The sequence below is a fragment of the Peromyscus californicus genome, unplaced genomic scaffold, assembly GCF_007827085.1.
Source record: "Peromyscus californicus insignis strain IS unplaced genomic scaffold, ASM782708v3 Scaffold_5__1_contigs__length_169319896, whole genome shotgun sequence".
Taxonomy (NCBI): Eukaryota; Metazoa; Chordata; class Mammalia; order Rodentia; family Cricetidae; genus Peromyscus; species Peromyscus californicus.
Genome location: NW_026294573.1, coordinates 141,235,372 through 141,262,213, shown reverse-complemented (window position 1 = coordinate 141,262,213; position 26,842 = coordinate 141,235,372).

The window sequence follows — 26,842 nt, the reverse complement described above, 5'->3', positions numbered from 1 at the left end:
AGACTAATTTGGATCATGCTTCAAATACTCTTCAATGTATTCCCTAAATTTATGTCTCTATCTATATTATGTAGATATAGATATAGATATAGATATAGATATAGATATAGATATAGATAACCAGTGTTACTCTGATGCCAAACAGAGAACAACTCTATGAATGAAGTAAATTATAGATCAACATACCTGATGAACATGGACATAAAACTTATCAATATGGTTAGGAGGACAGCCAGAAATCAACCACAAGGTTGTCAGGTACCATTATGGTGAGTTACTACAAGCTGGGAAAGAAGAGAGAGTGAGGTAGGAAGGTGCATGTGCTGGAGAGAGAGGTGGATCTGAAGAGGTGAAGGTGGTGAGGAATGGGCTGACACAGATGGCCTGCTTGCTACCCAGGGCCATGATGATGTCTGGGCCTGAACTGCTGCTGAGGGCCATGTGTTGCTCCATGGCCCTGATGCAGCCACGGTGGTCTGTGTTGATGTCCGTGGCTCCTGTTAGCAGCTAGGGCCCTGCAGATGCCAAGAGTCCGGACCACCACCTGTGACCATGTTGATGTACAAGAGATGTGCCCCCACTGGTGCCAGGCTGATCTAAGAGGCCTGCACTGCTACCCAGGACCATGGTGATATCTGGGCCCAGACTGCTGTTGAAGGCCATGTCTGGGTCCATGGCTCTGCTGCAGCTGGGATCTCTGTTGACATCCCTGGCTCCTATTGCCACCAAGGGACATGCAGAGGTTTGTAGTCTGGACTGACACCTGAGACCATGCTGGTCTTTGAGGGTCAAGCTGTCCCAGGGTCATACGGATCTGGGTGGTCTGTGCTGCCACTCACAGCCATGGCATTTTCTTGCCCAAACTGCAGCAAGGGCCATGTTTTAGATTGTGGCCCTACCATAGCCAGGGTCTGAGTTGATATCCATGGCTCCTGTTACCATGGAAGGCCAAGCAGATGTCTGGGTTCTGGCTTGCCACCTTGGGACATGTTGGCATTCGAGGACCATGCTGCTAATGGGGCCATGTGGATCTGGGCCATGATGACATCTGGGCCCAGGCTGCTGCCAGGGACCATATCTAGGTCCATGGTCCTACTGTGGCCTGGGTCTGTGTTGATATCCATGGCCTGTGGTGCCACCGAAGGCCACATGGATGCCCAAGGCCTTGGTGTTCACTGTCCATGCCACTGCCAGGAACATATAGACTTGAGTGACAGATGCTGCCACCAGGGGTCATGGTATTGTCCTGGCCTGGGCTGCTACCAAGGACCTGTGTTTGGGTCCATGTCCCTGCTATAGCTGAGGTCTGTGTTGATGTCTGTGACTCCTGTTACCACCAACAGCAGTAAGGATAGGGCTGCACAGAGTTGGTCCTGCCCCTCACTGGCTGCAGCACTCAAGCTAGTGGGCCCTCCACCTCACCTAGCCATCACAGTAGAGCTGACCATATTGACAGGATTGAAGGTGAGCAGTCCCTGAAGGTGTGAGCATGGGAGAGCTAACCCCACTGTCTGTTAACATGGTGGTGTGGGCAAGGGAGAGATTTGCTCTTTACCCCTCATTACCTACTGCAGGCAGGAAAGCTGGTCCAGGGGTCATGAGAATGGGCAAAACAGCAGAGCTCGCCCTGGTGTTGTGAATACGGGAGAGCCAGACCCGAAGGTGTGAGAACTGGCCCTGCTGTATTGGGTGAACTAGCTGGGCAGTGCTGGATAACCCACTGTGGTGGCGACAATGAGAGAAAGCTGTTGGGCTGACCAATCCAGCTACCACCCAGGCCCAGAATCAAAACTATGAGTTAGCCTACCTCAACACCCTCCTTATCTATGAACTGTTGGAGCATGTGAAGGGGCAGGACCTGCAGATCTAAAGCTGTAGGATCTCCATGACACAGGATATCCAAGAGGAGTCCCATTGAGGACCCAACTGATAGTGTAGCAGAAGTCAGAGACCTTGACTCATTGCAATGAACACTTAGATGATGGACCTTGACTCATTGCAATGAACACTTAGATGAATGGGATCAGGATGCAGTGTAGATGTAACCAACCATCTTATTAAATAAGAAACACAGAACCAATGCAAAGAAGAAAGCCGAGATCAGAGCTAAGAGCCTTATCCTGCAGCTAGCCTCTTAAGCCAAGAGACCTCTCTGAAAGAGAGTTACTTCCTGTGTGTTTGTCTTTATATATAACAGTCTTTCTGTTCTGCCTTCTCATTGGTTGTAAACCCAAACACATGACTGCCTCGTCACTGCCTGTCTGTAGAGACTTCCAGGTCTTCTATGGTTGGGATTGACATTAAAGGCATGTGTCTCCAATCCTTGAACAAACACACAGAGATCTACCTAGCTCTGTCTACCAAGTGCTGGGATTAAAGGTGTGCGCCACCACTGCCATGCTCTTGCTATGGCTCTAATAGCTCTGACCTCCGGGCAACTTTATTTATTAACATACAATTAAAATCACATTTCAGTACAAATAAAATACTACCATAATGCATGATGTGAAATCCACAAAGAATCAATAGAAAGTTTTAAAAAGAACAAATATTTTTAAAAAACAAGTAAAAAAGTAAAAAAAAAAAAAATCAGTGTAATACTTGCAAACTGAATTCAAGAAGAATACATCACCAAGTTTACCTACCATAATCAAATTGGCTTCAGTCTGGAGAGGTTCAAAACACATGAATCAATGATGTAATCTAACACATAATTTAAAAACAGAAACCAAATGATCATTTCAGTAGATATGGAAATGGCCTCAAATAAAATCCAACTTCCTTCATGCTGAAAGTTCTGAAGACTCTAGGCATTCACAAGACATATCTCAACATGCTAAAGGCAATATACACCATGTCCACAGCCAATATCTTGTTAAATTGAAAAAAAACTCAAAGAATTTCCATGAAAATCAGGAACAAGTCAAGGATTTACACACTCCCTGCTACTGTTCAATGTATGACCTGAAATCTAAGCAACAACAACAAAAAAGTGAAGGAGATAAGGTGAAGAAAAATAGAAAAAGTCACATTATTATTTACAGGTGATATGATTCTATACATAAAAGACACTAAATGCTCCACCAGTAAAGATTCCAACAACTGATAAATGAATTTATCAGTGTAGCAGAACAGAAATTAACATGCAAAAATCAGAAGCCTTCCTATACACAATTGACAAACATTAAGAAAGAAATCAAGAAAACAATACCATTCATAATAGCCTCAAAAATATTTTGGAACAAATCTAACTAAGGAAGTAAAAGGCTTGTACAATGAAAACTTTAAGACACTGAAAAAAGAAATTAAAGAAAATACTGGAACACCCTGGTGTGTCCTTGGGGACATTCATTTTTTTGTCAAGAAGAAAAATAAGTTGGCTAGAAACTGAAAAATACCCAAACTCAAATCAAACCTAGCTACTAATTCTGTATAAATGTGCCATAGGAATGATAAATGGAAGCTAATTTATCAGCTTGTGTAGTGATTATTAAGATCACAATTGAAAAAGGAGAATGTAGTTTCCATGTAAAAATTTAGAAGAGGTAGCTTCACTAAAAATAATATCCTGGAGAAACCTTCCTGGAGGATGATGAGGCAGGGAACGCCCACTTTTCTTTGTTGAATATTGTCCCGTCAGGCTAGCTGTTCTGAGAACACTTGAAATGCACACAGGCTTCTCAGTGGCTGCTTCTCTGAATATTCCTGTGAGATAAGAGACTCAGGCCTGGTGCAGGCCTGCAATTCTGTAGTAGCAGATGTATTAAATGTTCAGGGACAGTGTGGAGCACCTACTGAGGCCATCAGCTCAAAACAAAAAGGAAAAAGCAGGTAGTAATGCAGCTGGCTCTTCCAGTGTTTATGAGGCTCAATTTCAATTCACATTACTACAAAAAACAGCCCAAAATATTGACACTATGCACAGTCGTGTGCCTTTCCAAGGTGTCACCAAGGTCTTGAATGCATTTTGGTTTCTTTTCAGCAGCCACAACCAACAGCATTAATTCTTCCTGCTAAGTTGCAAAAGCCTGTTTGCAGCACCTTGTCTTTGAAGAAGGACCGGATTTTTCTGGCTGCTTGGTATCATGACTAGGGCAAAAAGTTTCATGTTTTTTCCTCTCATAAGAGTTTAAGGTTTCATGTAGACACATTTATGGTTGGCTGCTGTTACATTCTTGGCTTCATTACCATATTTTTTATGACTGTTCTTTGGTGATTTAAATCACTCCATGGTGATTTAACTTGATATCACTAAGCCATTTAAATAGGTAACCAACTATCTGAAATTAAATTTTGTTACAGGTGTTAAGTAACAATTTATTATTTTTTTCCAATTTAGTTGCAATTTTCATTTCTCTTTACTGAATAATTTATAATTGCTCCATTTGTTTGGAGGATATGATTTTTAATTTATAAAACTTATACATATGCCTGTGTGCACGTGTTCCATTTCTGGAAACTTTAACTGTCCCTAAAGTGCCAGTATTTTTTGTTACAAAAGCTTTGTAATGAGAATAAAACAGGAAGCACAAACCTGTATTTTATTTTCTAAGACTGTGTAGTCTACCCCTCAATGTGTACTCCTTTACCCCAGTTTAAATCTTTAGGTTACTTTTTTTTCTCTATCCTGCTCTTACTCTTCCGGGTCTAATGTCTTAGCATCATGGGGGGGTGGGGGGGCGTGGGTGACTGCGTACTGCTGCGTGGTCACACAATCTCTGCCTTAAAAAGCCGCACACGGACACCCACCCTCTCTCTTTTCTGTTTCCTCTCTGCTCTGTTCCCGCCATCTTTCTGCCTCTCCAGGCCTGGTTTATTTCTAATAAAGCTCTTTCTAACTCTGGTAGCCGTGGCTTGTAACTTTTCGCACTGCGGACCCACCAGCCCCATTCATCCTTTCAATCTCTCATATGCAAGCTGTGTTTTGAGTATAAAGGTGTTAATTGTACTCTTTAAGGAAAGGGAGAAAATGACATCTTTTATTATCTCCTCCCCATGTGACAAGATGAGTTTCTCAAATCTTTCAAATTTTTTATTTATTTTTTTTTTTTTACTGAAGTTAAGGAGATCTAAGCCTACCTAGCAAAGATTTTTGAAATCTAAAAATTCTACTTCTCAGGAAAAAAATATACATCTACACCAAATTCTGTAAAATGTTTGTGTAAAGTAACAAAAATTTAAAAGGCTACTGGATGCCCTACATCAGTGAGACTTGAAAAACTTTAATTTCATTTTGACATTTTTTTCAGTTTTTGAGATTATAGTATATCATTTTCCCTTTCCCTCTACCCAAACCCTCCCATGGACTCTCCTGGCTTTTATTCAAATTCATATTAAAAACTGGGGGATGTTTAAGAACAGTTTCCCGAGGTCTTCATTGCTCTAGGATCTGCCTGTTTCATATGAAATGCTTTGTGTATGCTAAGCATTTGAAAGGTGCAGTTGTAATGGAATGGAGCCATTGTGATATGGTGGTGAGGGCGTGGTTGGACTCTGTGTCCCTGGGACCTGTATCTGATACTTCTATTTGCTCATTGTCCGAAGTAACTCTCCTACCCTCTGTACTTCTGCTTCACTATTCTTGACTTGAGGACATAAAGCAATACTTTTAGTGTGAGCCTTTCAGATACTTGTGTGACATGAGTTAATTATCCTTATTGATTTTCCCCATTACTTGAGTGTCATATGTTAACTATTTGAAGCAGAATATGGTTTTACAAATTCTTTATATCTAACCGCTTATCCAGTTCTCATTAATTAATATGATTTTCAAGTTTAATTTTCCTTGATTTTTCTAAGTAATGCTGATAACCTGCAAATAACAACTTGTTTCTTCTTTCAGCATTTAGAATGTCTGTATATTCATAATGATTTCCACTGCATAAAAGTTGCAGAAAAAATATGAATGATGTATCATTCTTATGGGAAGAGCATGATTCTACTAAATGTGTTTGTAGCTGATGTTTTCAGTATGATTATGATTATGATCCTATCATTCCTAGCAATAATGAAAATTTTATTTTTTAACTAAAGATGGAAATTTTATAAATCGCTTTATTGGCGCTTTTTGGATAATCACCTTAGCTCCTTAAAGCCTAAGGATGTATGTTAACTGACTTGTGAGTACCGGCCATATAATAAAACTTACATTTGTTTGCATATTCCAGTTTCAAGGTCGCCAGGCTTCTGTCTCTAGGGAAACAGATATAACCCAAGTACGTAAGCTCAGGAGTCCTCTTCTCACTTTCTCTCCATGTTGGTTGTGTCTTCATCCCCATCCTGACAGATATATGACCACATGGAAGACTTAGTTTCTCCCTGCCAATAACGCCAAGGACCCAGGTTCTCAGAAAGGGCTGCAGTGATGGTTCACACATCTTTGGGAAAGACATCCTCTAACCCTGATCTATGTGCATCTGTGTTGCAGTAGCGCCCGCGCTACCGCCACCTATTCACCATGTCCCAGCAAGGGGCTGTGGATTAAAAAATAGAGACAAGACACAGCGAGTCATTCACCACAGCAGAATGCCGAATGCCATTTATTGAAAGAGGGAGGAAACCTTAAATACAGGCTTACAGCACAATGGAGGAACCCTGGAGGGCAGAAGTTCGCTACCGAATGTTCTACATTCTTGCATCTAAACTGTTTACACCAAATGCAGGATACACAAACAAAGAACCCCCGGTGAGTGTTCAGGAAGAAGGAAACCGGCAGGGAAATCAGCATAGGGAGGACATCTGGTCAAGGTCGGCAAGCAAGGCGGCAGCCACTCACAGTGTCCGGCCAGGGCCCACACATCTGCTGCTCCTATGTCTCTTTGGATCTCACAGGATTTGCAAACTGAGGATACCAAGTCCATGGTCTTTTCTCTCTAGCTACACTTGGAATCTGTTTCTCTTTGTGGCCTTGACAGGTGGCAGGGATTTCTGACCCACAATTTGCACTACCTAAGTTTTGAGCTACCCAGAGGTGACCTCCTGCCTCAGGCAAAGTAGCAAAGTTTCCACTGTATTTCCTTTTGATCAGCCTGTCATGTAGTTATAACTGGCTGTTGCAGAAGAGCAAGAGAGTAAAAAGATGTATTTTTGTCCCTATTCAACCTAAATTACCCTTTTACTTAGAGTTTCTACATTTATTTATGTAAGTGAAAGTGTCCATCATTTTCTCTTGCTCCTTGTCTGATTCTAATGTCAATGGCCCACACAAAATTGGAAGCTCTGAATTGTGTCCTATATTGGGCGGCACATGGTCATCAGAATTAATGTTCCTAGAGCTCGGATGGTGCTCACCATCTGGACCTGGAAAATATTTCAGGATAGTTCCTTGACAGGTCTAAAGCCTTTTCATAATTATTAGTCTCTAGGTTTCCATTTTGTTGTACTCTTTTTCACACCTAATTTTAGTAAAATGTGTAACCATTAGTATGTGGAAGCTAGTGGTCCGCTGTGGCCTCCAGACCACTCCTTTCTTCAGCAGCAAATTGTTTCTACCCCTCTGACCCGCTGGCTTATGTTATGGTCTAAAGCTAATTAAATCCTTCTATGATTCACATATATTCAGCCAAATTTGGCTTATTATTTTCTTTAATTATCTCCAAAACCTCTCCACACACAATTTGCTGAATATTTATTGTAAAAAGAAAAAGTGGTGGGACATAATTTTGAGCTGAGGGACTGTGTTCACAGATCTAATTGTACAGTTGGAATTGGCAGTCTTATGGGGGTTTCTATAAAACAATCTATAACTGGAGTGAAAGCAGTGACATTAATGGGCAAATTACTGCTAGATCTTTAAACAACAAAATCTAGAATAATGAGAAAACACAGTAAGAGTGAAACCAAGTACAGAGCCCAGAAATTGACTTCACGAGCTGAGTCAAAAACCCCATTATCCTAGTCACTTACTTTTTGAAACACTTTTACAATATGACTGAAGCCAAGAGAAGAATTCAGTCAGCCAAAAACAGCACAGAGTTTTACATTTACATAAAAATGTGGTATAGATGGTAAAGCTACATGATCTTTGTAAGCTTCTTAGTTGCTATTTTTAGTAGGTGCCAAATTTTACTTATTTTCTATTTATAGACACTGAATTTGAACAACTAAATTTAATGTAGAAGATAATTCCACCTATATCCTAGTTTTATATCTGTTGCTGTGAAAAAATGCCTTGATAAAAAGCAACTTAGAAGATAAAGGGTGTGTTTGGCTTAGAAATCTAGGTTATGGTCCATTATTATTATGCAGTCAAGTCAGAGACCTGATGTAGCTAGTCATGTTACCTCCAACATGAGGGCAATGAGAAATGAGCATAAGCATGCCCACTTGTACTTAGTCCTCTTTCTATACTTACAGGATGCTCTTTCTAGGGAATGGCACCACCCACATGCTCTGATCTTTCCTCTTCAATCAATATAATCAAGATAATTATCCAAAAACAGGACTACAAATCAACATGATCTAGATATTTCCTCTCTGAGACCACCTTCCAGGTGATTCTAGATTGTGTTGATAAATAAAAAAAAATGTAAGTTAAATCCAAGCAAATTGTTTTGAATATTATTGTGATATAATTGACATACACATCTTTCGGATTGGACTATCAGCTGTGCAAGAGAAATATTGGGCATTTCTCTACTTACAATGAAATTGACATTGGCATTTAGATATGAGATTTTCTGTAAAACTGAGATCCTTTTTGTAAATAACCAGCCAACCATGCTGCAGTTTGATAAGCCATTTGCACTACTTTAGAAAGAATCAAGCTAGAGCTAAGCATGTCCAAGTCCCCGCTATTCTGATTTCTGAGTTGGCATATAAAGAATATTCACACTCCAGTCTTCCAACAAGATCCCTCAAGACACTCCTAAGTGTCTGGGAGTGGAGATTATGTCTACATTGAAAATGGATATATAAGGAAACATGTTTCTTTACAGTGTTTTCTCTAACTTCCAAACTACTGCATTCTCAGGGCTGGTCCATCACAAGGTATATCTTCTTGGCATTTCACTGTAGGCAGATACCTCAAAGTACATTCACAGACTGGAGCAGGCTTTAATTGAAGCGCTCACTGAGTAGAAGGAGCTGAAGCTGGTGTCTCTGACCATGTGAAGATGAGAGTAATTACTTGGAAATACTAATTTCTCAGAGTGAACCAGAGGGCAACTGTTGTTACCCCAATGTATACATCTATAAGTCATAACACTGTGAATATCTTTTATGATTTTTTCAGGATATTTGGTATTTTACAAGACATAAAAGTTTAAGAATTTAGAATCATTGAACCAAAGTATGTGAACTCTTTTGTAAGCTTTTGTTCATAGGGTTTGTGATAGTTTATATTGGCTGTCAACCTGACAGAATCTAGAATATCCTTTTCGACAAAGCTCTGGGCATGTCTGTGAGGTATCTTCTGAATTAGGTATACTGAGGGGGGTGTGGGTGACAGCATTTCTTGGGCTGGGGTCCTGGACTGATAAGTAGGAGAAAGCAAGCTGAGCATGAACGTTCCTGTGCTCTGATTTCTGAATGCAAATGCAATGTGACCAGCTTCCATCCTGCTCATGCCTCCATGCTCTCCATGCCTGCTTCCATGGCTTACCCACCATGACTGAACAATCATTCTTTGATTGTAAGCTGGAATAAACTCTTCCTTTCTTAGTTTGCTTTGGATGGGTATTTGATCGCAGCAATGAGAGAAGTTCTGTGAAAGGACTATTCAAATTATATGTAATTGTATGTATTTTAGTTATGTCTCTCACATTTAATTTTTCATTTCTAAGCTAAGAATATTAAATTTACCAATATGTTAATGATGGTATAGAATTCTCTCATATTTATAAGTGTTTTAATATATATCATTATTATGGCATTTGATTATTGAATGTAACTCATTTAGTAGTTTGAGTCTTTTCACGTTAGAAACACTCACTTTTATTTAAGTGATAAATTTTTACTTTTTCACAGGATGCAATGGTTAGACACATATGCTCTCCTATTTTCTTTAAGGTTTTCTTATTATAAATGCTGGGTTTTTTTTTTACATGGTAGCAGAGACCATTTTATTTTAATGTATATTTCTAAAGCACTTCTTTAATGTACATGTTGAGTTAAAAGCAATACCAGCACTCGGGAGGCAGAGCCAGGCGGATCTCTGTGAGTTCGAGGCCAGCCTGGTCTCCAAAGCGAGTTCCAGGAAAGGCGCAAAGCTACACAGAGAAACCCTGTCTCGAAAAACCAAAAAAAAAAAAAAAAAAAAAAAAGCAATACCACACATGAAAAAAGTATGGCATTAGCTAACCTAGATGGTGATAATCACAGTGACTTCTGGAACAAAAAAAAATGTGTCAGAATTTATTTTTACTAATGATAATTATAATAATATGAAAGTCAAATATGTTTTCTTCATAGATACACAGTAAATATAATTTTACCCTATATTAAAACTGAGGTTTTTATGCTCATGTACACCCTTGACTCTCATAATTTTTCTACTGTTCTTGCAATGACCCCTGAGTCTTGGAAGAAGTAGCTTCCATTTAGGACTGAGAATTCCACAGATTCTTATTCTTGGCACCATACACTTGAGTCATAGAATGTGGAGAAATCTAGCTTGTACTTACTTACAAGCTTCACCCCTACTGCCTAGTTTTCATAGTGCTAAAAGAAGCTATGCTTACTACTTGAGGAGAAAAGTAATCAACAGTAGTACCCAGTTGTAAACCCTGGGAGATGCAATAATGGCTGTCTTGGAAAGACACACCCATAGTGCAACTGTGGTACAAATGGCATGGGAGTAATCAATTACTTATTGACTGAATTGAAGGCCAGTTGTAGTAAAACAATGGCTACTTACCAATTAAACAAGTCTATACATGGGAAAGGGGGAGGCTTTTAAGTTATCATAAGTTAAATCCATATATATTTTTTTAAATAGAGGGTTTTATTTTTAATTACTTTATTATTTGTTTTTGTCCTTTATTTAGTGTGCGTACATTTATGTGTGTTGGCTCATGTGATATGGAACCCGTGTGGAAGTCAGAGGATAACTTATGGTAGACAGTTTTCTTCCACCAGATAGGTTGTGGGGATGGACTAACATGGTCAGGCTTGTTGGACAATGTCTTTACAAAAATATAAACAATTTAATTCACCAAATTCTTTCAAGTTGACATAGTCTGAAATCATGAGCAGCATCTTCTGTTAAAGTTTAATCAAGTCCAAGGATGTGTTTCAGTATCAGCTCCTCACCTCTACTTATGTGCACTTGAATTTTGTTGGTGTTGCTGACTCAGTCGTCTTAGAAGCTATAATGTAAGGAAGGTTTTCTGGGCTACATAAGAGACAAGAACTGGAACTAAACTCACTGTATGTACAAGGTAAAACAAATTGTAAAGAACACTGATGTATGATCAGATTAAAATCAATTGTGCAAATGATGAGCCTTTTCTTTTTAAGATATTTCATAAAAGTCACATTTAAATGCTCATCAATCCCACTGTGATCTCTGAGAACAAGAATTCTGTAATGTTTACCTTTACATTTTCAGTATTTGAGGCTCTGAGAACAAGAGGCTGATTGAAGAAAAAGAAAGTTATGACCAATAGCAAGCATATACTTTGATGATGACATTTGGATGGGTTTCCCTGCAAAGAACTTCTTCACAGAATGATTGCCCACACACTTTAGTGACGCTTGGAGGGCAATATGGTTATTGAAGCAGAAGAGAGCCAGGGAATATTTTTTTTTATTATTTTTTAAAAATTTTATAATTTAATTTAATTTTACCTATCAGCCACGGATTCCCGTCCTCACTCCTCCCACCACCCCCCCCCCCCCAGCCCACTCCCTATTCCCATCTCCTACAGGGCAAGGACTCCCCTGGGGATTCAGCTCAGTCTGGTAGATTCAGCCGAGGCAGGCCCAGTCCCCTCCTCTCTTTAGCCAATAAATGCTGTTTTAATTAGAACTGATCTGAATGCTATTGTCTTTAAAAAGAATTCAGTTTGTTCCCATCAGTTGTAATTAATTTAGTGTTTAGTTTTATTTTCCCAGTTTCCTTTATGTTTACTGTTAATACATTCTCATTGTTTCATTTTTCATTTTTCTTACTTTGGCTGGATCAATAAATTCTTTCTTTGGGGAATAGCAATGTGCTAAACTGTAAATAGCATTGAGAGTAGTTGCTACCAGCAGCTGCCAATGTAGAGCTTAGCATGGGGGTTGGGAGAGGGTGAGGAGCTCTTCTTCACTGATGCTGTCATTTCCACAGCAATCCTGGAGGGACAGTGAAGACATGAAGGGGGAGAGGCAGAGAAGGCACTACTAGCCACCATAAAGGCTGAGGAAGCAAATGTTGTACCCAGAGAGGGCATGGCTGACCAGAAAGCTCTTGGGATCTACCTGGGAGTTTCAGGTAAACTCAACCCTGCTCTGCTTTCATGTGGGTCCTGGCAGTTCACACTCAGTTCCTCAGTCTTGCACAGCAAACTCTCTTACTCACTAAGCCACCTCACCAACCCCTAAATGTATACTTCTCTATTAATAGATTACTATTGAACAATTGTTTTTTATCTTCTTCTTAACCAGAAATTAAGGAAAGTTTTTTCCTTCCATAAATCATCTTGTTTACTAAAATATGTCACATGCATAAATATCTCCTACATTGTTTTAAATTCTTTATTCTCTAATGATGAAATCCACGTTTTTACTTTCAACATCAAAGAGACACGCTAATCACTTAGAGTATCTGTATACTAGAGAAAGAAGAGCCCCCAGACATCGGAAACCTGTTGGATACAGTTTTTGAGCTGTCACTAATACTAGGGACCTGAAACATCAGCGTGGGCTCCAAGTAAGAGTGGCACTTCAGAAGACTGTCAAATCTTTACCAAAGTCCCAGGGGGTGAAATGGAACATTAGTCCCACACTGCCATCATTTTCTCAGTCACTTTTCTCTGGGTATAGCTGGAGTAAATACTCATTTTTCAATGTCTTGTGGGCATTTCTAAACTTGCCTCTATCATCAAGGGCAGTGAGTCAGAAGCAATATTTACTCCTAGGATAGTGACAGAATGAAGTCTCACTCAGGGAACTATGATTTACAGAGGTAGTGAAACTCATTGTATTCTCAGTTAATTAAATTGTGGTGTCCCTAAAAATGATTATGGACCACGGTGGATGATGATTGACTACAAAATTTAAACTAAATGTCATGTTGAATTGGATATTATTTTTTTCAGGTAACTCCTTAGAGGGAATAACTGGGAAGGCCATGGATCAGAAAGATGTGTTCTTTTAATGTTCATGGCTAGACATTACCAAGAGCAGCTTGCATCTGCATGGGAAGTGGAGCAACATACAGCCACTCTTACCTCACAACTGTCCTTAGTTATGATTCTGTCACAATATTTGCAGCAGGAATGTTAACCTTCTAGACCCACTGTAGAATGGCACAATTGTCCTCATGATTTGGGAATACCTGGTGTTCTGATATGGATCCTGCACAAACCTACCTGCCACAGGGTAAGTGTAAAAACAGGAGGCACATGATACTGGAAGACACTTTTCCTACTTTTATACCACGTGACATAGCTGAATAGTCTCTGCTAAAAGCCAATTTAGGGTTACAGAACTACAGAAGTGTCTGTGTTCTCCAGGATTACGTATATTCGTTGGCCATTTAACAGCATTAGTTGGTGTTCTATTGTTGTGTCCCTAATTGCTGAACACATGTGTCTGGAACAAATGTTGGGAATATGGTTGATACCCTAGTTACCAACAGTCTTAAACGCCAATTTGCAGGATGTGTGAGTCCCTTTTTTATGCTCAGGCTTTGCTGGGTTGGAAGTCTTATATCCCAAGAAGTAGGGATAGGAGAATTTATTTGATGGTATGATGGCAACATCAGTCAGTTTTGAATGTTCATATTGGTAGGCCAACAGCAGCAAGCAACTGTAGCAGAGAGAAATACCCATTGTTATCATGAGTCATCAAGAATACATTCTGGAGAGCAGAGGCAGGAAAGCATCTCTCCATAGTTCAGAGCATTGGTGGGATCATCTCTGACTCCTTTCATCCTTGAGAGGAGTAACAAGAGTTATGCAGCCAATGCAGCAGCCACCAAAGTAACAAGGGTACTCAGACCCTCAGACCATAGAAATCAGGATTACTTAATGGGGAAAGTCCTTGTAGCATCCCAGGACTTGGCTGAGGAGGCAAAGTATGGAAGAGAGTGCTGAGTAGAGGAGAGAGAAGATAGTCAATGCTGGTCTTGGTACTAGCTGCACAGCAGGAACATTTGCCTGCTCTACTGCTTACTGTGTGCATGCTTAGGATGGTGTAGGCTACCATCAAGAGGAGTCAGTGGTCAAGTTTATTAGCATGTGCTGAGCTGATCCACAGCAGAAACACTAAATCAAATGTTTTCTGCACCTCTTGCTGTGTGGCTGAGTGTGTGTACTCACTGTATGGCTCCCTGTGCAACCATCCTCTTCCTCTTTGCTTCTCTGCCTCAGGACTTCTTTCTTTTTCTTTTGTGTATAGGAAACAAATGTCTTTTCAATTCATCTGCAGTCACAGCTGAGAAGTCCAGAAAGAAATGCTCCTAGGACAGCCTGCAGGCAGCAAGGGACAGCAGCTGGCATTATTATCAGTTAAAAATCTCTAGGCAGCATCCTCACATCTTTAACCTCCCAGTAAATTTCTGCCCTCCTTGGTTCATTTTCTTCTCCCTGTTTTCGGTCCAGCTTTATTAGGTTTAATTGACAACTGCAATTGTCTACAGTTGAAGACTTCAGTGTGATGTTTGGCTACACACGGATGCTGTGAAATCAGTTACACAATCAGAGCGATTAATCCACTCATCACCTGCTCTAATCACCATTGTACATGAGTGTAAGAGCACTAATACCTTCTCTGTCAGCAGATGTCAAGGGCACCATAGGTTCTGATTCACTGCTCTCACCATGCTGTGCAGGGTGTTGACGTAACTTACTCTTGTGACTGCAGATTTTTGACCTTTGATGAACATTACCCCCTTTCCTCACCTGCCAGTGATGGATTCTCTGCTTTTGTAAATAGATTTTGTGAATTTCACATAGAAATGAGACTACACACACTTGCCACTGTATCTTACTATTGTGTAAGATCCTCATGGCTGACCCATGTTGTTAACTGTCAGGATTTCCCTCTTCCCCAATGCTGGAAATTTTCATTGGAAATACCCCTGCAAAGCTCAATGCTGTTTTCTTCATCCCAACATAACAGGTTATCTCTGGGTCTTTTTAGAAGCTTCCTGAAGCCAAGGTTTTGCTCTGTTTGAAGGAAATCCAAAGTAAGAAATTGCAATTAGACTTATTTTGTAAGAAAATTGTCAATCTTTGCCATTTGGAATTAAATTATTTATAGTTGATCATTTATTATGTAAAGTATGAGAAATTTTGATTCTAAGAATGAGATTTAAGAGACTAAGTAGAATGCATTTATTCAAAGACATTTTTTTTTTGTATTGTCAATCATGAGGAAAAAGATATAAGATGAAAACCTCCAGGTCTGATGACAGATGGATACAAGGTCACCACTTTGAAACTGAGAAACACAACAACAAGCCACACTCCCTCTCTTGTGGGAAAGAATCCATGCCTCCTGAACAGCAACAGTGTAGATCCTGCTCTGCTTCTGGGTCTTCTATCTGCCTTTAGGCCTCTCTGCTTTCCATAGTTCACACTCTGGTCTTTTCTTAATCTATGCCTTTTAATTTTTTTAATAAATTAACGAGTAGTTTACCATTTTGTTCATCTCATTCACCTTATAGTGAATGGTGTCATTTGAGCTTCTTGTGTCTGTTATTATTTAATTAATGTATGATTTACTATTGCTCAGATTCTCTTTTCACAGATGTTTCTCAAAAACATTTGTGCTTCCCCCAGGTTAGTGCAGCAGTTTTTAGGTAAACCTGATTTGAGTTGAGAGCATTCTTCTTAGATCCTAGACTTCACAACATCCCCAGGGTTCCCTGAGCTATCCTCAACTTCTCAATATTGTTCTCTGTTCAACCCTGAACTTTATTTCTTTTTTTTTCAAATTGGAATCTCAAAAACAATGATGAGTGTTTTTGGAAACCCCACTATCCTAGTGCTAAGAGCTAGTTCCAGGGCAAAAATTCTAAACATGAGAAACTGAAAATGAGTCTTCCATGAAAAGCTACCTGAACTACAGGATGTCAGGGACTCTGCAGGGCTATGCTTTCTGGACAAACTAGCCATTGAGACAGTGTTTGCCAAGAGTCACAGTCCAGAGTTCTGAAGAAGAAAATGGGGAATAATTGCTGTGACTTTTTAAAATTTTTTTTTTTTTTTTTTTTTTTTTTTTGGTTTTTCGAGACAGGGTTTCTCTGTGTAGCTTTGCGCCTTTCCTGGAACTCACTTGGTAGTCCAGGTTGGCCTCGAACTCACAGAGATCCGCCTGGCTCTGCCTCCCGAGTGCTGGGATTAAAGGCGTGCGCCACCACCGCCCGGCTAAAATTATTTTTTTTTAATATTTATTTTAGCCAGAAAGTGGTGGCACACACCTTTAATCCTGAGGGAAGCAGACGCAGGTGGATCTCTGTGAGTTCAAGGCTGGCCTGTTCTACAAAGTTAGTTCCAGGAAAGCCAGGGCTACAAAGAGAAACCCTGTCTTGAAAACCCAATATACATATATATTTTATGTATAAGTGTTTTCTTGTGTGTGTGTGTATACTGTGTACCACAGAGGTCAGCAGAGGGAATCAGATTGCCTGGAACTGGAGCTGCAGATGGCTGTGAGCCAACCAGCCACCATGTAGGTGCTGAGAACTGAACGTGAGTCCTCTGCAAGAGCAGCAAGTGCTCCTAACTACTGAGCCACCTCTCCAGCCCCTGCTGTGGCTTTTAAAAATCAACATTTAAAATAACATTTACTGTCAAGCACTGAAAGGAACATATTTCAAAAAAGTTTACTAGAAAAAAGCTTTGAGATGAGACATGCTGAGGTTGAACACCCTCTGTGGGGAGAACTCAAAGGGAGTGAAAGGACATGTTGGGATGCAAGGCGACCTCAAGGAGCTTGTTTTCACTTGGCTTGTACAAGTCCTCCCAGAATCATTCATTGTGAGACAATAACACTGTTAGTGAATTGTTGGTTTTTATCTGCAATAAGCACACACAGAACAGGCTACTGTGAAGAATGAAACTACTGCCTGAAAAGCCTGCAGACTACTCAGCATAGAGCTTCATTGTCTACTACCTTCCTAGTTCTGGTCATTTCCAAGCCATTTCTCTAGCTGGAGGTCAAGCTCCTTACTTATACACTCTTTCAACTGTGCCAATGCCTCGGCCCTGTTTTGGCTTCCCTTATACAAATACCTCCTCCCTTCACTCTAGTTGATTTCTTATTGCCATTTTCTTGGTTCACTCTAAAACACCTGAAGTTTTTCTCATGAATAAGTCAGTGTGGCCATGATGGTGTGAGTGACCATGTAAAACAAGGTGTCCAGAGAGCAGTGATATTTGTCTGTTTGTTTGCTTATTTAACATATTTCATTTATTTTACATACCGACATCGGTTTTCCTTCCCTCCTTTTCTCTTGTTCCCTCCCCCCCAATCCCATCTATCCCCTACCCATTCACTCCTCCTCCATTCAGAAAGGGACAGGTCTCCCATGGGCTTGAACAAAGCATGGCACATCAAGTTGAGGTAGGACCAAGCTCCTCCCCCTGCAGCAAGGCTGGGTAAGGTAATCCAGCATAGGGAACAGGATCCAAAAAGCCAGCTAAGGGCCAGGAACAGGTCTTGATCTCACAAGAAATGATATTTGAATGCATGCCCTCCATCCATTCTGTCCAACCACCATCCATCTATACCCACCATGCCAGCCAGTAGTTTGGATGGACCAGTTCTTTCTTGGTCATGAGAACTAGGTTGAATTAAAAGGCAATGTCTATTGTTCCTACTTCCTTAAAGCAGTATAATTTCTAGCTGTAGTCTAAATACTTATCCTTATATCAACAGATAAATGTAGCTCTCACTTCTCAAAGCAGGTTCTTTTAGAAGCAGGTGGAGACCATTACAGAAAGCCATAATTAGTCAAAATGCAGGGAAGTACATGGTTTCCCAAAACCCAATTGGTATAGAACACAACTCCTATACATACAGCTCAGGGAACATCTTGGAAGAAAGGGTGGAAAGTGTGTGGAATGCCATTCTGTATGCTGTGAATGTGTGTTACTCTGATTGGTTGATAAATAAAACTCTGATTGGCCAGTAGTCAGGCAAGAAGTATAGGTGGGATAAGCAGACAAGGAGAATTCTGGGAAGAGGAAGGGTGAGTCAGGAATCGCCAGCCAGACACAGAGGAAGCAAGATGACAAGGCAGAACGGAGAAAAGGTACCAAGCCACGTGGCTAAACATAGGTAAGAATTATGGGTTAATTTAAGTGTAAGAGCTAGTCAGTAATAAGCCTGAGCTAATGACCAAGCAGTTATAATTAATATAAGCCTCTGTGTGCTTACTTGGGGGAAGCAAGTGGGAGAGATTTGTCCTGACTGCCGGCAGGCCAGGACACAGGGAAACTTCCAGCTACAGGAAAGAGTCTAAGTTCCAGAACAACAGAGTCCCTACTATGAGAGAGTGTCTTCTATGTGTGACAGGGAAGCTGCACACAAGAAATCTCAACAATATGAATAGGGTTACTTAACAAGACCTTCACAGTGACAACACCAGTTGGCATGCCAATGTGCATGGAGGACTTCTGGAAAGGCTCAACACCTAGATGAAGAGTTAGAGGCAGTTGGTAGTTTCTCAGAGGGATAATCAGTCTTCTCCAGGGAAAAGCCCCCTGGTAGGTTACTCAATCCCAAAAGGTCAACCCTAAACACATATATGAGAAACACTAAATTAACTCAATAGGTTGGTTATTTTCTTCTTTTTTGGTCTCTTTCTCTTTCTCTCTTTCTCGTGTGTGTGTGTGTGTGTTTGTGTGTGTGTGTGTGTGTGTATGACAATACTAATTAAAGAATAAGAAGCCATGAATTTGAGGAGCTGGGATATATAGAAGGAGTTGGAGGAGGAGAGAGTGGAGGATTCATGGTGTAATATAGTACTCCTATAAGAAATTCTCAAAGAAAAAAAGGAAAGAGAGAGAGGAAGAAAAAGGGAAAAGAAGGAAGGGAGGGAAGGAGGAAGGAAGGAAAGAGAGAAACAATACAAATTATACTGTGAAAAGCTGAATGTTGGAATCTCATTCGGAATGTCTGACTCTGACTCTGTAGAGTGTGCTGTCTGTGGCTTACTTTGTAACTAAGGCTAGATTCACATAAGCACTGGGGAGTCTTCTGAATACAACAACCATGGGAAAACCTTGAAGAGAATTTTAAAAGGCTGAGTTTGTCACAAAACTAACAAACCTGACTTGCTAAATGGATTTGCAGTGTTGCACAAAATAGAGATAAGCAACTGGAATGATTTGGTAGGAAAGGTTACATTTTCAAACCTTGCTAGAGTTAATGATGATACAGTGGAACTATTTGTTCCTAACTACAAAATGTCAGCATTTTAGGGCTTAGCAATCTGGGAGTAGAGGGCCAGTTTTACAATGAATGACTATTGCTTGCATACTTCAACCCTTCTCTTCAGAGTCCCTCCCCTCCCCTCCCCTCCCCTCCCCTCCCCTCTCCTCCCCTCCTCTCCCCTCCCCTTCTCTCCCTTCCCTTCTCATCTCTTCTCCCCCTTCTCCTTTCTTTCCTCTTTCTTTCACTAAATTTCATAGAGTTCTGAAGTCATAATTGTATGATAAAATAGGAATTTTCAAATAATCTTGTTCATTTAATATATTTTATACCAAATGAAGAAATATGTTTAAGGATAAAAACTTTAAAAAAAATCCCATCATATCAAAACCCATACATTAGCTTCAATTATTTTTCATATGATCCACATTTAGCGTTAAACCAAGTCTGTAGTCTTCCATATTTACAGATCAGTAAAATGTTCCCTCTGTGGCCTGCAGAAGTACGAGGGCATTGTTTACTGCATGTGTCTTTTTCTTATGCAGACTGCACTCTGGATTTCACAGTCTGGGTGTGCTGCTGAAGTCCTCACAGGCACCCTTTTAGTGAAATTTAGCCTTGGCTCTCCACTCCCTCATGTGTTTCTTTCACTTTGCTGTGGAGCAGCTTATCAGTATGTTGACTCAAGTTGGATCATTTTGTTTGACCACATGTATTTATTTGACGTGAACTTTGGACTTGAACAATGTCCATGTTGTCAATGTGTAGGTTATTTCCTTTAGAAATGCAAAGATTGTTGGTTTGGCTGATTTTGTAGCTTGAGAAAAGCCAGACATCCAACACAGCAGAACAGGGTAAGTGTTGGCTTTCTCTGTGGAGCACTGCCAAGTCTGGAATAGGGTTTCTTTGCGTAAATCTTTGCCTGAACTGTTCTGATGTGATCTATAGCCAAGTCCTTATCTGCTCTCTCAGCAGCCCACTTTCTCATAGTACAGAGAGAGCCCTAGGCAACAGGGCAATGTCTACACATGGGCTTTTCCCTCGAATTCCATATCCAGAGCAAGCCTGTATCCAGAATACATGGTCACGAATAACCACTAAAATATATGATTTGATAATAATTTCAAAATTTCGAATTTGAGTAATCCTCAGTATTTTGTTTATTTTTACTAAATTTACCATTATCATTTCTTACTATCTATAACAGGACTTCTGTGCTGTTGGGAAGAGAAAAATATTTGAAAGCTTTCTGGGAAACACTGTCCATTTTTCAGTGCCTATGGAGAGATACAAAGGAAGGCACAAAAGATTATTTTCTAGTGTTTCTTTGTCTCAGAAATGTAACATGGTTCTCAGCTGTTTTGGCTAAATAGTGTTGATGTAAAATAATTTATTTGTGATCATTGTAAAAGTACAAAAGTTATATCACCTTTGGCTTTTGTTTGTTTGGTGCTATACATGACTTTGTGTGTCTGCAGGCCCATGTGTTAAAGACTTGACCCAGCCAGTAGCTGGGGAGGTGGAGCTTAGTAAAAGTTAGGCCATGAGAGACACAGCATGCCATGGGCGTCGGACCCCAACCTCTTCTTTCTTTCTCTCTGCCCCCTGACTTGCATGTGATGAACAGCTCTGCTCCATCATGTCCTCACACCACAATGTGTTGTGACGCCATGGATGAAGCACAAGAGGCCCGAGTGATCAAGGACTCAAACGTCTGAAATAATAAACCTTCCTTCCTTTAGTTTACTGCATATGTGGGTCATTGTAACAAGAAGATGACAAATGCATCCAGGTATTTAATAGAATGTGGGGTTTTGTTTCCTAATCTGATATTTATTGACAATGAAATGTAGATACTGAAACTTTAATAGCAGTTTAAGAATAAATGATGTACTCAGGTTTTTATTAGACAAAAAGCATGAGAAGGGCATAAATGTCTCATACCTCAAAGCTTTAGTACTTATGAACTCTGACAGGAATTTAGGCCCCGTTAGATCTAAAATTCATTAATAGTTATAAACAAAAGCATTTGGCCTGGAAAATAGGCCGTAGTTCCTTAATCATAGTACTTTCTTATAAAGGCCTGTGAAATATATTCCTCTCTGCCAACATAAATACTTCCCTTTTGTAGCTGGGCTTTCACTGATATTCCCAGGATGTGTGTGGGGTCAGTACTTTTTACAAAGACCAGCATCTTGGTAATGAGGGGACTGTGCTGATTTAATGTCAAATATTCTTTCAAAGAAACTATTGATAGGGACAGCTCCTGATGTGAGGCTCATAGAATGCCTTTTTATCTGCAGTAAGTGATGTCACTGTAGCTACGCAAACATGTGAGAAAGTATCACAACAGTATGGAAAGCTGTGGATAACGCCACAGTTCATCTTGGTTTTAGCTAACAAATATGACACTCACAGGAAATGGATCTACAGTATTCAGCATTTGGAAACCCTGCACATCATGCATTTCAGGAGTGAAAAGAACTTGCTTCCCTTCTCATTCTGTGGCAACATGAGACGATTCCTGTCTGTCTTGGCAAGCTATGGTTTGCATCCTGGTTCTTATTCTCTGGAAGGCAGGATATTCACAAGAGCTGATTATGCTAATCTAGAGTTTGGTGAAGGTCACCTGAGGTATGCTTTGATTATTCAGGGAGGTTACAGGGTGCTGTGCTGTCTCAGACATCATTATACATTGAGATCTCAAAGTACAGGCCACCAGAACCATAAGTTCTGTTTCTCATCTTAGGTTTAAGGAGAAAACTCAAGTTTAAACATAAATGAACTAGTTTCACTAGAACTTGACTTGATCCATCAAAAGTAATGGTAGGAACAGGGCCCATACTCTCCAAGGGGCCCTGAGAACTATGGGATCAAAAGGTACTGCTTACAACCATTAACTATCCAATATGATAAACACAGGTCCAAATCCCCAGGTGAGCAAGTTTGCTTCTGGGTAAAATTCAAATTTGACTGACTATTCTTGATAATAGGATGCCAGTGTGCATATTCCAAATGGACACTTCACTTTGATGGTGGGGCCGTGAAATGTCTTACACGCTTTAGAGCATTTCTATGGGGGAAGTTATTTGGTCCTTTGTATATATATACAAAATCTGAAATAGTATTGTTGTCTCAGTTAGGTTACCCAGACTTAAGTATCAGTGTGAAAGAGAAGGGAGAGAGGACAATATATTCACATAGAAACTAACTGTCATGTAGAAAATATACATTTTAGGGACCATTATGGAAGATGCATATTTGGTATCATATCCAGTGGAAATTAATGAAGGAAAGACTGGAGAGGGGAGCAACTGAGTTTCAAGGGCGTCTCTTGAGCACAGAAATTAAATTATCATTCATAAGAAAAATTCCAGGAAAAGTGCCAAAGAACATGGATTTGGAAACATAATATTTATTTTAACTTAGATTATCTTGATGTAGTATCTTTCCAAGGATACACTGTTTACAGAGAAAATATATAACATCCTACCACTGTGAAGGCCATAAAACTTAAGATATGAATGATTGCAAACACAGCTAATGACTTCATGAGTGTTGTGTCTAATGTAAAATGCCAGAGACAAAGGCTAGCTTTCTTTACTGAGCATTCTTGCTATATAATGTTCAACATAAAGATGAATCTGCCATAGGCAAGAGATCTTTTTCCCTTGAGGTCCTGTGACTGGTCATGGAAATAGAGTGAATCCTTGGGTAAGACATTCTTTTATTGATCTGGAGCTTACCTTGGATTCTCAACAGTGTTTTCCAGGACGTGTTCAGAGACAACAAACCAATATGGAACCTATTGTTTGTCTAGTGGCAATTCCCCTACAATACGGTGAATGAATAAAAAGCTATACATCTTTAGTTGTGCTAAATAAATTACTCAGCAATACTTGTCAAAGCAACCACAAGGATTAAAGGAACCAGCCTTTATAGAAGAAAAAGTAGGAGAATATCCATATTGGAAGGACACTAAACACCTTTATTGTATAAAACACAGCTCTGCTGGGCTGGAATTAAGGGCACTTATTGAAACAGCATGATTCAGAGAATGTTCTGATAGTTTAAAAAGAAACCAGAGTCCTCTGGTTTAGTTCTAAAATCAGATCTGTTTTTTTTTATACAGAGGAACACATCTATAGAAGACAATCCAAGCTGGGAAAAAGAGTTTCACACTAGAGAGGTGCCAGGTTAAACCCAGAATACAGCATCAGGGGAGGATAGCGCTTACAGCTGGAGAACAGGATAGGTCAGTAGATACAGTGTCACTAAGAGCTGGCATCAGTAGGAAGGGGGTTACTGGTTAAATGGACCTAGCAGGATTTTTGGTAGAAACTTGCTGGAATGATCAGACATCACCTGGGGAAGAGTGGAGGATGAGGGACCTGGTCAAACAGTTTCTTGTGAAACTGACTCAGTGGGGCTCTTTGCTTATATTTTGCCTTGAAAGGGTTTGTATACCTTACAGATATCTTTGTCAGCTCCTCTATCTAGGAAGGGACAGATGGAGCACAACCTTTAATTGTGAAATTTGGAGGACATCATGTATTCCTTATGAGTCAGCATAAAATAGTCACACCAAGGATCAAAGGCCTGCCATTCTTATTCCATCCTCTGACCCTCTGGTTGCCTGTTCATTGTGTTTCCTAAATAAATTACAGGAAGAAGTTACTTCAAATCTAATTCCCAAGAAGTAATTATGCTCACAAGCCTAGTTTCTTTTAATCTGAAAATAGTCTAATTAATGGAGCTGAGCAAATGTCCCACTGAAGATCTGTTCCTCCTGGTGCCATATGTTTTATGCCATGAGTTTGGGGTACTGTGGCAAAATGCTTTTAAGGGCACAAGGACATGCCTTTGTCATATCTAAATGGACACACTGCAGAGCTATTTCCACAAGCAGTGCAAGCCCAGCTCAGCCCTTCAGCACATCCATCATCTCGTAAAGTCGGGAAAATCACCTGTGTCCTTTGTTGTACCTGATGTAGATATTCACATATTTGTTGAACCTGACATCGTTGGCCACACACCTACCTCTCCACATCCCCTTTTCATTCTTTTGACAATATGCTTCTCAAGCTCAGCTTCTTTGACATTTAACCCATTAAATTTTGCATCACTTTTTTTATGTGTCTTGCCAAGATATTTACTCTTCTAGACCACCCTTCCACTTCTTTGTTGTAGCAGTTCATCTAAGGACATTTTCTAATATTCTTGAATAATTCTATATGGAACCAATCAAAGAAGATGAAAGTGAAAACTTTAATTTTAAGGGAGAAACAATGTGTTGCTACTAAGAGAAAGAAAGTCTTTTCTGGAACAAAGTGTAACAAGAATAAAATGCTATAGGTAAGAAACATGCATTTCAAGAAATCTTTTAAAGCATCGCAGTAGACCAGCCACAATAAAATTATCTTTGGGTCAGCACCAGCCCTTCCAGGAAGAAACATGGGAAGATAACCATGTAGTACTTCTGGAGGGACTCTGAAAGCTTTCCTACTGTAGAACATAACTCTTTTGGACTTAATGGCATTCATTGAAACAGCATAAAGCAACAGAGTTGCCCTGGCTTAGTTTTAACATCAGATCTGTTCATTTGAATAGGAACACATATGTATGACTCCCCAAGCAGAAAATAAACAGAGACTCACACAGGCTGACTTTGACATGAGTAGAGATGGGGATAGAGGCTCTACATTCTGAGGGGCCATGCATCCTCTGCCAATACAGACTTGTAGAAATCTCTAGCATGGAAAGCAAGGGCGGTGGAACCACAGGGCTTCCAGTGAGGATGAATTTTCTGAGCCAGGACTTAACTACTCAATACCAGCACCTGCTTAGCTCATCCGACTCCAGGAGCTCCACATCAAGTGGCTGCAGTTAGTGCCCTTAATTTAAGGCTATGGGAGGTGTTTTATATAGAAAGGCTCTTAGGGTTTCATGTGCAGATATCTTCTATTTCCTTCTACTAGGGTGCTGGTGGGCAAGACCAGGCTAATGCTGGTGAAACTGATGACTGACCAGTGGAAGTGGAGAAGCTCTGAGCAGAGGATTCTGAGACAGCTCTGGATCTGAAGCACAGTCTGGGCAGCTCTAGTGCAAAGAAATGCCCAGCAAATAATTTATAAATCAGGATGTGTGTGATACCATGTTCTAAAATGAGCTTCAAGGAATTGGCTCCAGGCTAGCTAGTGTTCGCACTGAACAGAGAACAGACTGAACGAGACTGCCTAAGGGACAGTCCATCCTATTCAGTGGGTGGAAATAAACTGTCTCAATAAAGAATCAGCTTTAATTCTTGCTGCAGATAAAGGGCAATTTGCCTTTGCCTTGGGAAACAAGCATTCTTCAACCTGGAATCTCAGAAGATTTCTGTCTTTAATATTGCCCTAGTTGATCCCATCCCTGGGCATCCGCCATTCCAGGGAAGACCTGCCCAACTTGGCCCCACGTTCTGGCCATTGGGCAGGATCCCCTCCACCCCCACTGGGATGGCTCCCCTTCTCCAAGACATCCGGCAGACCCTGCAATCTCCACGCCCTGCCCCCATGCCCATTGGCCCGAGACCCCAGCCACTTCCTCAGACTTAGAGAGCAGCCACCAGCTCCCATCCTGCCCCAGACCTCCCATCTGGACAAGAACTCCCATCCCGCCCCAGAGCTCCCAGCTGGACAAAAGAGAGAGGCTTCCTGAATCTGTCAGCTCTGTCTGGACCAAGTGTGCTGATAAGAACAAGAACGAATCCAAAAGTAGATGGGCAGACGTCAAGGCAGAAGTACATACAATAAAATGAAGAGCAATACAGCATCACTAGAACCTAGCCCTCCTCCAACAGCTACACCTGAACATCAAAAAATGGAAGAAGCAGAAGAAACCAGCCTTATGAATAACATCATGAAGAAGGTAGAGACTTATATAGAAGGAATCACAAATGAATTTGAGGAAAAGAAAAACAAAAAATGGGAAGAACGCTATAAAAAACTAGAGGAAAGGACAAATAAAGCAGAAGAAAACAATAAAGCCCTGGAAGAAAACAATAAAGCCCTGAAAGAAAATCATGAAAAAGCAATGAAACAGATGAAGGAAACAGTCCAAGACCTGAAAAGGAAAATAGAAAAAAATGAAGAAGACACAAACAGAGAGAATGCTGGAAATAGAAAATCTGAGTAAACAAATGGGAAATTCAGATGCAAGTATAACCAACAGAATGCAAGAGATGGAATGGAGGATCTCTGTCATTGAAGTAGAAGTAGAAGTAGGTAGAAGAAATAGATTCATCAGTCAAAGAAAACACTAAAGCCAACAAAGT